This window comes from Athene cunicularia (assembly GCF_003259725.1).
Source record: "Athene cunicularia isolate RWA chromosome 1 unlocalized genomic scaffold, athCun1 chr1_part1, whole genome shotgun sequence".
NCBI classification, from domain to species: Eukaryota; Metazoa; Chordata; class Aves; order Strigiformes; family Strigidae; genus Athene; species Athene cunicularia.
The window spans coordinates 44,571,606-44,582,864 of NW_020799091.1; positions in this window are offsets into that span (position 1 = coordinate 44,571,606).

Genomic DNA, 11,259 nt, shown 5'->3' on the forward strand with positions numbered 1-11,259 from the left:
CCACTTATCTAACCTGTACTTTGTTAGACACAGGAGACACTGTCAAAAGCCTTACTCATGTTGAGGTAAACATCCACTGCTTTCCCTGCCCTGAAGATATGAAAACTAATGGGAGCACTATTACTTTTCATCAACGGCTACAGATTTAAGAAACTCAAAAGTGAGAATCACTAAGAATCACTCCTCAGCTTGATAGGCAGATCTCAACATAACACTAGCGAACACAATCAATTTCTTCCCCAAACAATAAAAACTTGGTATTTTTCGATTGTAAATTGACAATATTAACATCAGACAACCTCAAATACTTAAAATTATTGATATCATCTTCATTTAGTAAGCCTAAGCTCTAATGCTTAAGGAACTCAAATTTTTAGTGAAGTGGGCAACAGCTCAACTGTCATTCTAATAGCCATTGTGTGTGCCCTCCAAACCATTAACAGCTTATGCACCATCTTCTTGGAATTACTAATCAAGCATTCTGATGTTAATGTTCATTCATGACAATATAAAAGGAAATTAAGGGACTTAAGCAGTATATCTACAAATGGAAAAATAATAAAAATCCTGACACCTAAATCTGTAAATCAGGGTAAGGAACATCAACTGAATAATCCGATTAATTCAATTAACACAGGCTTAGAGGAAAACAGAGGCAGACTATTAGGATAAGTTATACTGGGTTTCTAAAGCATCTGAAAATAAAAGGTTAAGAAAACTCAAAACAAAAAGGAGACTGATGGATTTTAGAGAACAACTGCCTGGGAATTAATATAGAGCTACATCTATTTAAGATATCAAACATCTGGAAGATGGGTAACAGCCACATTCCTACAGTCTGGAGCTCCTTTCCACATGCCCTAATTCAGAAGAGAAAGGCCATCTTTCTACTTGATTGTTCAGCTGGGACTTTAATGTGCTACTGTTTGTGAGCTGATATTGCACATCTTTTTAATCATGACTTTAGTATCGTAACTCGGAACTATTTTCAAGCCTATAACATCAACCTGTATTATCTTTACCACCACATTAACTTTTTTAATAACTAGCCTTTTTTAAAATGTTTAAGAAAGAAAGGGGTCACATTCCATCTGCTGGAATATCCTTTCTAAGGCCTCTCCAATTGAGTCTGAAACCTAAATACTGCAGGTTCTAAAAATGAAATTAAAACCCAACCACACAAGTAAAATGATTGAGTTAAATTTAATCAGGACAAAAGAGCAAAAGTACTTTTATAACTGAAAAGGCTTCTGAAACAGCATAAATCTCATACAAAGAGAACCCACAAGAAAGCACCCCTACAAAGTGTTCTCCACACAGAAAGAATGGTCTCGCACTACAACCACTGACAGCTGTAGTTTCTTTTCTGTAGTTATCCAATTTTTCTTCATCTGTTGCAATATTATCTATTAAATTAGATCTGTAAGAACACATGCAAGAAAAATATTCTACTTCACGTTTTTCAGTGTAAAGTATCTCTGTATCTCTTAGACTTAAAAAATTTTTAGGGCTCTATTTTAAAAAGTCATTCAACCATAGCAAAGATGTCAGTATCTGGACTATTGGCCACCTTCCTATCTACACGCAACCACCAAAACCAAAGTGCATACAAAGCCATCTCACATAGAATCATACCAGCAGAACTTTAATTTAGGGAAGACACTCCATGAAGTTTAGGAAGAACTGTACTTTTTAAGAAAGAGCACATTACTAGTGGTTAATGACAGTATAACATCCTTGGTCTCATCACTATCGCAAGTAAACCAAAGAAATTCTATGTTGTCTTCACTGAATAGCAAAAAATGCAACCACGTAGTGCAAACAACTGAAAACTCAGCAGTTTACAGCTGTCAATGGTCTACCCTGTATAAGAGTACATTCTAGAAATAAAATGGAATAGATCATTGATTGGTTTGAAGAGAAATGGAACAGACATGACTACTCTGAAAACATACAAGCGTAAGACATATGAGCACATCTGTTAGAAAGAATAATGCATTGGCTAGTGGGAGGGAAAGGAAAGGCAAAAGCAGGTAAGAGGTGAGTCAACAGCATACACAACTCACGGTGAAACAATGAAAATAAAAAAAGACTGAAATAATAACAGGTGAATAAGGTATTTACAAACAAGCTCATCTCAATGTAATATAAATGGCTGCAGATCTGTATAAATACAGATGTTGGCTTAAAGGCTCAGCAATAGAAGAGATGAGTGATGTTACCAACTGCCAACAAGAACACTGGAGAAGTAAATTGAAGAGTTCAGGGTTTAACCCTGTTAAGGTTAAAACTCTCAGCTAGACATTTTTCCAGACTGACAGAGATCATGACTAAAATAATCTAAATACTATGACACTGTAGCACAAGTTAGAGAAGAGACTTCCAGTTATTTTCATTTGCAAACTTAGAAAATTTTTCAGTAGTGGTTTTGACCATTCTAATGAACTACAAACAATAGGCTTATACTTTTTGACCTTATCTTACTTTGTATTGGCTTTGGCTAGGATAGAATTAATTTTCTTCACAGTAGCTTGTACAGTGCTTGTATGTTTTGGATTTCTGGTGGAAACAGTGTTGATAACACACTTATGCTTTAGCTGTTGCTGAGCAGTGCTTACATTGTCAGGGCCTTTTCTGTTTCGTACCCCACCTCACCAGTAAGTAGGCTGGGTATGCACAAGTAGTTGGAAGGTATACAGTCAAGACAACTGGCCCCAACTATCCAAAGGGATATTCCATAGCATATGATGTTATGCCCAGCATATAAAGCTGGGGGAAGAGGGAGGAAGGGGGAACACTTGCAATTACGGGGCTTGTCCTCCCAAGTAACCATTATGCACAATGGAGCCCTGCTTTCCTGGAGACGGCTAAACAGTGGCCTGCAGATGGTAACTAGTTAATTAATTCCTTATTTTGCTTTGCTTGTGCACACAGCTTTTGCTTTACCTATTAAACTGTCTTAATCTCAACACACGAGTTTTCTCACTCTTATCGATGCACCTGTCTCCATGCACCATGACCGAGCAGCCATGTAGTACTTAACAGTTAAACCGTAACATCCCTTCTCAGAATCTATAAAGTATTTCCCAGGAGTTCAAAAATCTCAGTTCAAAAACCATTACTTTAGACAACTATGCCTGGGAACACAAGTCAAGGAAAGAAAATTAAAGTAAGGAATGGCACTAATCTAACCACTGGGCTCCAGTTTTATGTGGGGACAAGGAAGCTGAACTTTTGACTCTCTTCTAAGGTCTAGAACTGGCATAGATTTAGATTAAAATAATAAGAAAGCAAAAGTCCTCACAGTATTCTCAGGCCAATATAGTCATAGATATGGAAAGAAAAAAGTATCACAGAGTTATAACTATAAAAACTAATTAAGTCCATCAAATTCATCAGTCTGAAGGGTGGCAGTAAGCTGTAACATGCTATTTACTATGAAACACTTGCTACTAAGAAAGAAGTGTATTAAGCATATTAATATGCCTCATACCCTATGAAACATCAAATCTAAATGTACAGAAACCATATACCTTAATTTAGCCACTTAGAGCACAAGAAGCCCATTCTCCTGTGCCAGTTCCCAGTATTTACCCTTTGGAGGGACACAATGGTAGGAACTGGCTGTGAAAGGCCACTGGGAAAGATTAGCGATGAAAGAGTGTACTTACAGTGTAAAAACTTTAATTAATTATAACACTAGTATTCCAACCAGCATCTCAGTGTGAAGCAGAGTTTATGGCAAGCAAGGTAAGAAAGAAAAAGACAAACATGCAACCAGATATTTAAGAGATGCTGCAAGACATCAAGTTTCCAAACTAAACCAAGGATGTGAAAAAGTTTGCATGAAGAACTTCAGTACTGAAGACTATATTACTGATATGTCATTGTGCTTTCTATAAAGACATAAATAGGCTTTAAATTATGGATTTGGTGAAACATATGTAGTCATATTTCAGAAGAATTTACTAAAGAAACATCTTAAAAATATTTTGGGCAGGAGGAAGATCATAATACGGAGGAAAACCAAAACCAAATCCCACAGCTGATGGTTAACATAGCAGAAACACAAAATTCAACATTGAGTTAAGTATGGAGGAAGCACATTTACCACATTTAGCACAGCCAGCAGTGAGGAATAGTAACCTTTTAAATTGCTCCAGCCTAACTTTAACTGCTTGTATTTGCCACCTAACAGACCATCAGCATGCCAGAGCAGATAGCATAATTGAAACTAAAACTTTAACTAGCATTTCATCTCAGTATAAAAACAAAAAAATAACACCAAAAAACCCCACCACAAGCCAACAACATAAAAGAAAATAAAAAATAGAACATACACACAGATGGTTTCAAACCAGTAGGTGTAAGAATCCCAGTGACGCATAGATTAGCAAGTCTGAAGATTGAGAACATGAAATCAGGCTTTATATGAAAATGGCCAACAGAACTCATGTCTTAAAAAAATGGAAGCGAAGTCCAATTTCAGCTAAGCAAAAATAACTCTCCTATTATTCCTCAAATTACCAGCTGTACCCATTTTAAAATAAATTAGAAAAAAATAGTCATTCACTGGTTAAAGTATTAAGCAGAATAAACCACAATCGTTGCTAATCTAATACTCTGATTCCTCTTCTGTCTCACTTAGGTGTTGTATTTACTTATGCTTGCATATTGAAATTCCAAATTCTTCTGAACTTCAGCAGAATATTCAGACAATGTTTGCTGGTTTAAAGTGAAAAAGACTTTGCTATCCACAGGAAAAAAAACACAAAATTCATACAATGACTTCATGTGGATTAAATTACTGAAAGTGTAACACTAACATCTGAGCTAGACATGTTGCCACTGTTAAGAACTGCCATTTTATAGATACCAACACCTTTAATCATATCTCCACAAATATTCCAATCAGTAAGCCCCAATCTGACATTCAGAAAGGATACAATATTTTAGAAGTGTAAAACACATTAAATACAGCCTTTTGGAACATGGCTGTACATCCAAGATCCTCAAAGGTGGCAACAAAAATCAAGAGATCAAACATCCAGAATTAATCTAGCAATGAAGAAAGATTATGTAAGGCCTTACCTATGCTTGAAAAGCATCTACAAGAATGCTGAAAGAGCAGGTAATGTGAATTGAAAAAGAGGTAATAATTTGCTGTTATTTAACTTACTAAACAGACACTTTCTGTGACAATTGCCATATGAACACCAAAAAGGCTTAACGCCAATAATGACCAAAATATTACAGCTAAACAGTTTGGTACCCAATACAAATGATTCAGTAACAAATTGATTATGTAGAAAAGTGTCATTTTTCTCCATAGGTGAACTTCAGAATGTTACTATTTAACAGTACAAACACCACAGATGCTGCTATTTGACATACTCTTACACAAGCACACTCTCATAGCTACAAAAAAAAAATTAAAATAGCCTAACAGTTTTTTGTAGCTTCTTTCAATTCCAGTTTGGCTTATAACTGAACTTTTAACAGAAGAGCAAAAGGTTCCACACAGTATTACTTGTCACCCAAAACAAACAGCAGGGAAAGAAAAAAAAAAAATAATCACACAATGTGATCACATGCACTAACTCCTTTCTAAACCGCACACTTTCCCTCTAAACAAAGAAGCAGAAAGACGCATGACTACAAGACAAAGGTGTCTTTTAGCATCACTAGACATCTAAGGCTGCTTCAGCCTCCATTTTTGTGAAAAGGAGATCTATTTCTATCAGCCCACAAAAAGTGAATATTCTCATGGATACCATTTTTAAAAAAAAAATTCAAATAATTTATACAAATTATGTTATATTATTTACATATACGTACACAAATAAACATCTTAATCCTCTCAACATATTAGCTTCTTCCAGCTTCTATTATTATGTTTTCTGCACTAACACTGCCCAAATACAAACAAGAGCAAGTGACCACTACAGATTTTTAAAAGAACTACTATGCAAAACTACTTTCCTTATCAAAATACAAGGTAATGAAGTAAAAATACACGGGTTTAGTCATTAGTTAATCCCTATTAACCAACAGCACAATATAGTATTAAAATATTACTATACTGCAGCTAAAAATCCTACTGCAGACAGCAACTCAGATCAGCTTTTCTAATGCACAGGTTAGCTTAATGTAAGACTCAACAGCACATCAATTTTCCAATGAAATAAAGTTTACGTAAGGACTTAGCCTTTTTTTTTTTTTTTTTTTTTTTTTTAAACATAAGAATTGGAAAACACAGAAGAATAGCATAGACTAGACTAGAATATTTCAGTTGGAAAGGACCTACAGAGCAATCCTTTTCACAGCAATGTCAGGGTAGGCAGCAGGTCTGCTAAACCCCTGGCAGAGCAGATGGAATTTAACCTCAGGCAGATCATCCCGTACCCATGAGAAGTCTGCATGCAGGAGGGCATACCACAGATAAGGAGCAAGGACAGCGAACATCTGCTGGAAGAAACATGAAACTGTTGAACACAGATGAGGAACTGTGTTAATCATGTTCAGAAGTAAAACTTTAAGAAAGCTATCCAATCATGTACCATTTCTATGGGTGTACTGTTGCTATGGGTTTAGCCAATTATGTTAGAGCTTGTCGTAGTTGTAAAAGATATACAAAGTATGTAGAAAACAATAAACACACTTCTTTTACTCCTAACTTAATTGTCAATTGTCGCATGACCGTCTCTACCGCGACACAGCAATAAGCAGGAAAATATAATACATAATGCAGAACACTTCGCAAGAAGTACTGCTATAAATTTGTTAGTCTTTATGTATATAAACTTTATTTTTTAAATCAAATGAATGCTTCCAAACTTTCCGCAATTATAAGTCCATTTTTTAAAAGCATCAAGTCCCAGACAAAAAAAACCAAAACAAAACAAAACAAAAAAACAAGCTTACAGCTTTTTTAAAGGCTTCAGATCTGAAGAAATTAAGACCTTCTGGTGTACCAACAACCAAATCAAATGTCACATATATGAATTTACTAAACATAGTTTCTGCAAATTCTTTAATAACTCGGTAGCTCAAAGGTGAAGTGTTTCGGTCATGTTTCTCCAGTAAATTTTGAAAAATATATACTTAAAACATTCCAGGGCCAAATAAGCATTGCATTACTAAGTATAAACAGGAGCGTAATGGAAGACTTTGTGTCAACCTTGAAAAGCCTAAAGGCTAACCTAATAATAGTTTTCTCCAGACAACATATAATGTGCAACTGTGAGTGTGGACCAGCTGCAAAACTTTCGTCATCCAGTAGAAAGAATCACCATAAAATGAAAGTTGGCTACCTCTTCTTCAGCCAAAATGGCTGGAAAAACAGCCATCTGATTTCTGGTTAATAGCAGAAATCTTACATTCCAGTCATGACTGAAATTTTTCTTGATGTCAGTCAAGCCACTTAACATTATTAGATTTGTTTAGGGTTTTTGTCCCCACAATACAAATAGAAGCTTTTCTCCTCCAAAGGACCCAAGTTAAAAAACACAACTTTAGCCATGTTGGACAAAAAACCCCAAACTTTCAAAAACCATTTGTATTTTTAAAAGGTTAATGTTTTTAAAGTAATCGACAGAATGTTTTTACTGAACTTTATGAAGCAATCAAATAAAGCATCTGACAAGCTATGTATGATGAGTAAGTTTGAGTAAGGAACATAAGAAATTTTCAATATTGAATATTACTCAGTAAATACTGCTGCATCTCAAATACCTAATGTTACTACTACTGAAATCTAGATGCAGTCCTCAGGTAATTTAAAGTGCAAATGGAACCAAAGAACCACCTATTCAGAAATTGTTCTTGGATCTGTATGATGCTACTTTTACAGTTGCCGAGTTGATGTCCTACAGACAAAAAAAAAGATATGATGATCTTTTTAGTAATGATCACTCAATAACTGTAAAACAGATGAAAAAAACTTTGACATGAGTATGAAATTACCGCAATTTTTGAGTATATTGTCAGTGTAATATTAAAATTTCAAGTTAGTCAAAATTATGTAGTGAAAATTTTCATTACGAAACATGCCACACTAAAGCCATTACAAATCGGTACATCTACCCGCTTTTGGCGCAAAGTCTCAAAGAACACACTGAGCCTGACTGATACTTCTGGTAGTACATACGTAGGTAAAAGAAGAGCAAAAGGATTGACAGTTCAGGGAAAACCCTGAGATGCACAACAGATAATAGCAGCAATTCAACTGGATAGGGAGGCTTGTTAGAATTAAGTTATACAATAGAAAAAACGTGTATTTGAAGACAGCAAAAATGTGAAAATCAGAAATACCTTACTTTTCAAATACAAAGCTTCAGGACTAAAAGCAATTAGCAACTTACGTTACATCAGCAACAGAGAGCAGACTTCCAGTTTCATCCACTCAGAACCCAGCGTATGATACAACACTCAAACAACGTGAAGTTTTTACTTGCCCTCTGCAGAGGCTCATACTTCCCACTAGTATTTTACAGACTTTCATGGCTACACTAGCCATTATGCCATTACTAGTCATTTTCGTGTATTTCAGTAGCCACAAAGCAGAGACTACAAACTAGGCACAGAGTAGATTTATCTTCCAAACCAATCCTGGCTTGACAAGCAAAATTCCCACAGCTAGTAGCACTGTAACAGATTCTTAGCATTGCTATCTGAGCAAACACAGCTGTATGTTAGATTGCAGGATTAGCTATTTTTTCTGTTTCCTTTCATAAAACTATTAGGCTGGCACTAGTGACAAAACCAGCAGCTTCCTTGCTCCTGCTTCTCTGCACATATATCGTTGTGCAACCCTCTGCAACTCTCTGCCTCACGCTGCACAAGCACCATCGCAAGGTGAGCCAGATCAGGGAATTAGTCTGGATTACAACAAACCATTTTCGCCAAGTTAAAATTAACCCAGAGCGAGTCTCTAATCTGTTACTGCAAGAGACTATATAAATAATGTCGTCAACGTGGCAGGGGGAACAAGCACACTGACCGAACCGCCTCCTTTGGAGACTGAAGTGCTCATGACACAGCAGCCAGTATCACATGAAGAAATGCAAAGCACTGCTAGTTCTGTTTCAAAGCCAATTACTGCAGCCTACTCAACACGTGATATTCCTCAATTTCAGATGACAGCCAGCACAAACACCTTCCAAATGTTGTATTAACCTTACTTGTGACTTTCAGATAATCTCCACAATGTTTAATTTCCTTGCCTATGCACAAGCATTTTCATACTGCTTTCTAGTTCTTCATAAATACTGGAATAAAAGCACTCACTGAGCCAGGCACTGGTCACACCATTATGAAGTGCAGAGTACAATTTTTCAGACTTGAAGTAAAAATTCTGTGTTGACATACTGCAAGTAGGCTGCATTATCATTCTTCGAATTAGTCTTCTTGGAGCACAGAAATAATTTCATTAATGTTCATAACTCCATTTGTTTAGTTTTTTAAACTACTTTCAAGATCTTTTTCTAGTCACAAACACTCTTACTGACAGATTAAGAGGCTTTAGCTTTTCCACACAGATAAAAATCTGCTTAAGGGCCTTGTTACAAACTATATTATTTTAACCTCCAATTAATTTATCTGGCACTGTCATCTACTGTAGTAACTAGATGCAGTCACAAATCACTTTAAAGCATTTCTTCAGAAAACGTTTGGGATACTACCATATTTGTAAAAAAGCATTTTTGACCATTTCTGTTTAAGACTACCAGGTGGCTGAAGTTCTCAAACCTTAAATTGCAATATTTTGACACTAACATGGATAAAGAGTAGAGAAACCTTGACAGCCATCAGTCTGATACATGAGATGTTGTGGGTGAGTACCAAGAGGTAGAGGGCAACTAGCTGATTATTAAATATTCCTCCTCTCAAAGGTACTACAGTACACACTGGCTGTATTCACCTGTATTAACTACCTGACATTTACTTTCAAGTAGTTTAATACAACCTGTTTCCTCTCCACGAGGAGCCTGGCTTCTTTCATTTGCTCTAAGATGACACAATGCAACCAAGATATATGACTAAGTCTAGCCTTCAAGAATAAAGACATACAATAACTGCAAATGTCACTGTTACTTTTAACTGGCATTCTCGTAAGAAACTGCTAATTAGAAATAAAACCCAAAACAATGCAATCTATGGTATCTTGGAGTTAAAAGTAATTATTTTAAGAACATCAATTAAAAGAAACATTAACATTTACACCCACCTAAAGCTAGTATGTTTCTACAATGTTAAGTACAAGAGATACCAGTTGCCTATCCTGAAACCGAAAAACATGGAGAACACAATGAATTCAAAACTACTGCTTTAAAAAATACGGACACATTAAGGCAAAATTCAGACAAACATCTGACACCATGGAGCGACTGCACAGCTGATTTCCTTACATTTAGTAGTTTCCTTACACTTAGTGCTTGCAGTTTCAGGATTAAATGATGCAAAGCTCGAAAGTATGAAGAGAAGACTTAAAGGAAAAATCATGAGTAGTGAACTAAGGAATATATGGGGTAAAAAAGCACTCATAGGTCTACACAGGGAAAACAAGAACTATTAGTTTCCCTGTCATACACTCTGACAAGAAGAACTCAGTAATTGCAAAGATGTCAAACGCCAATGTTAACAGTCCACGTGTCCAGCATTTGCCATAAGCAAACTTAGAAAGTTACGTTATTCTTTTAGTTTCTTATGTTAATTCCACTCCTAGACACTGCCTTTCGGGGGCGGGGGGGGAGGCTGGAAATAAGCCCTGCTGTTCCAGGCACGCTTGAAAGAAAAAAAACAAACCCGAAGAAGCCAACCACCTAGGGCTTTACAACCGTTTACAAACTTGAAACAACAGCGACTGGAAAGCTCTCCTTACGATCTGGCCACCCACATCACTGCGTAAGGCCAGCGGAGGCTGAGAACACAGGAAGGTGCCGGCTTCGTGTCATCCACATCCTCAGCGACCTCCGGAGGGAAACAATGGGGAGCGCCCAGGCGCCCGCCCCTCGCCCCCCGCACACGGAGCAGCCGCCAGGCTGGGGCTCCGGCCGGGCACCCCGCCTTCGCCTCCGCCGGCGGGAGGGGCCGGGGGTAACGGCCACCCCTCCCATCCCCCCGCCTCAGCCCGCAGCCGCCGCTTCGTCCCCGCCGCCCCCAGACTGAGGCGAGAGCGGCGAGACACCGCGGGCGACAGGAGCAACAGGCACCCTGCAGCGGCCCGGGGAGGGAGCCCGAGGGGCGGCTGGCAGGGCC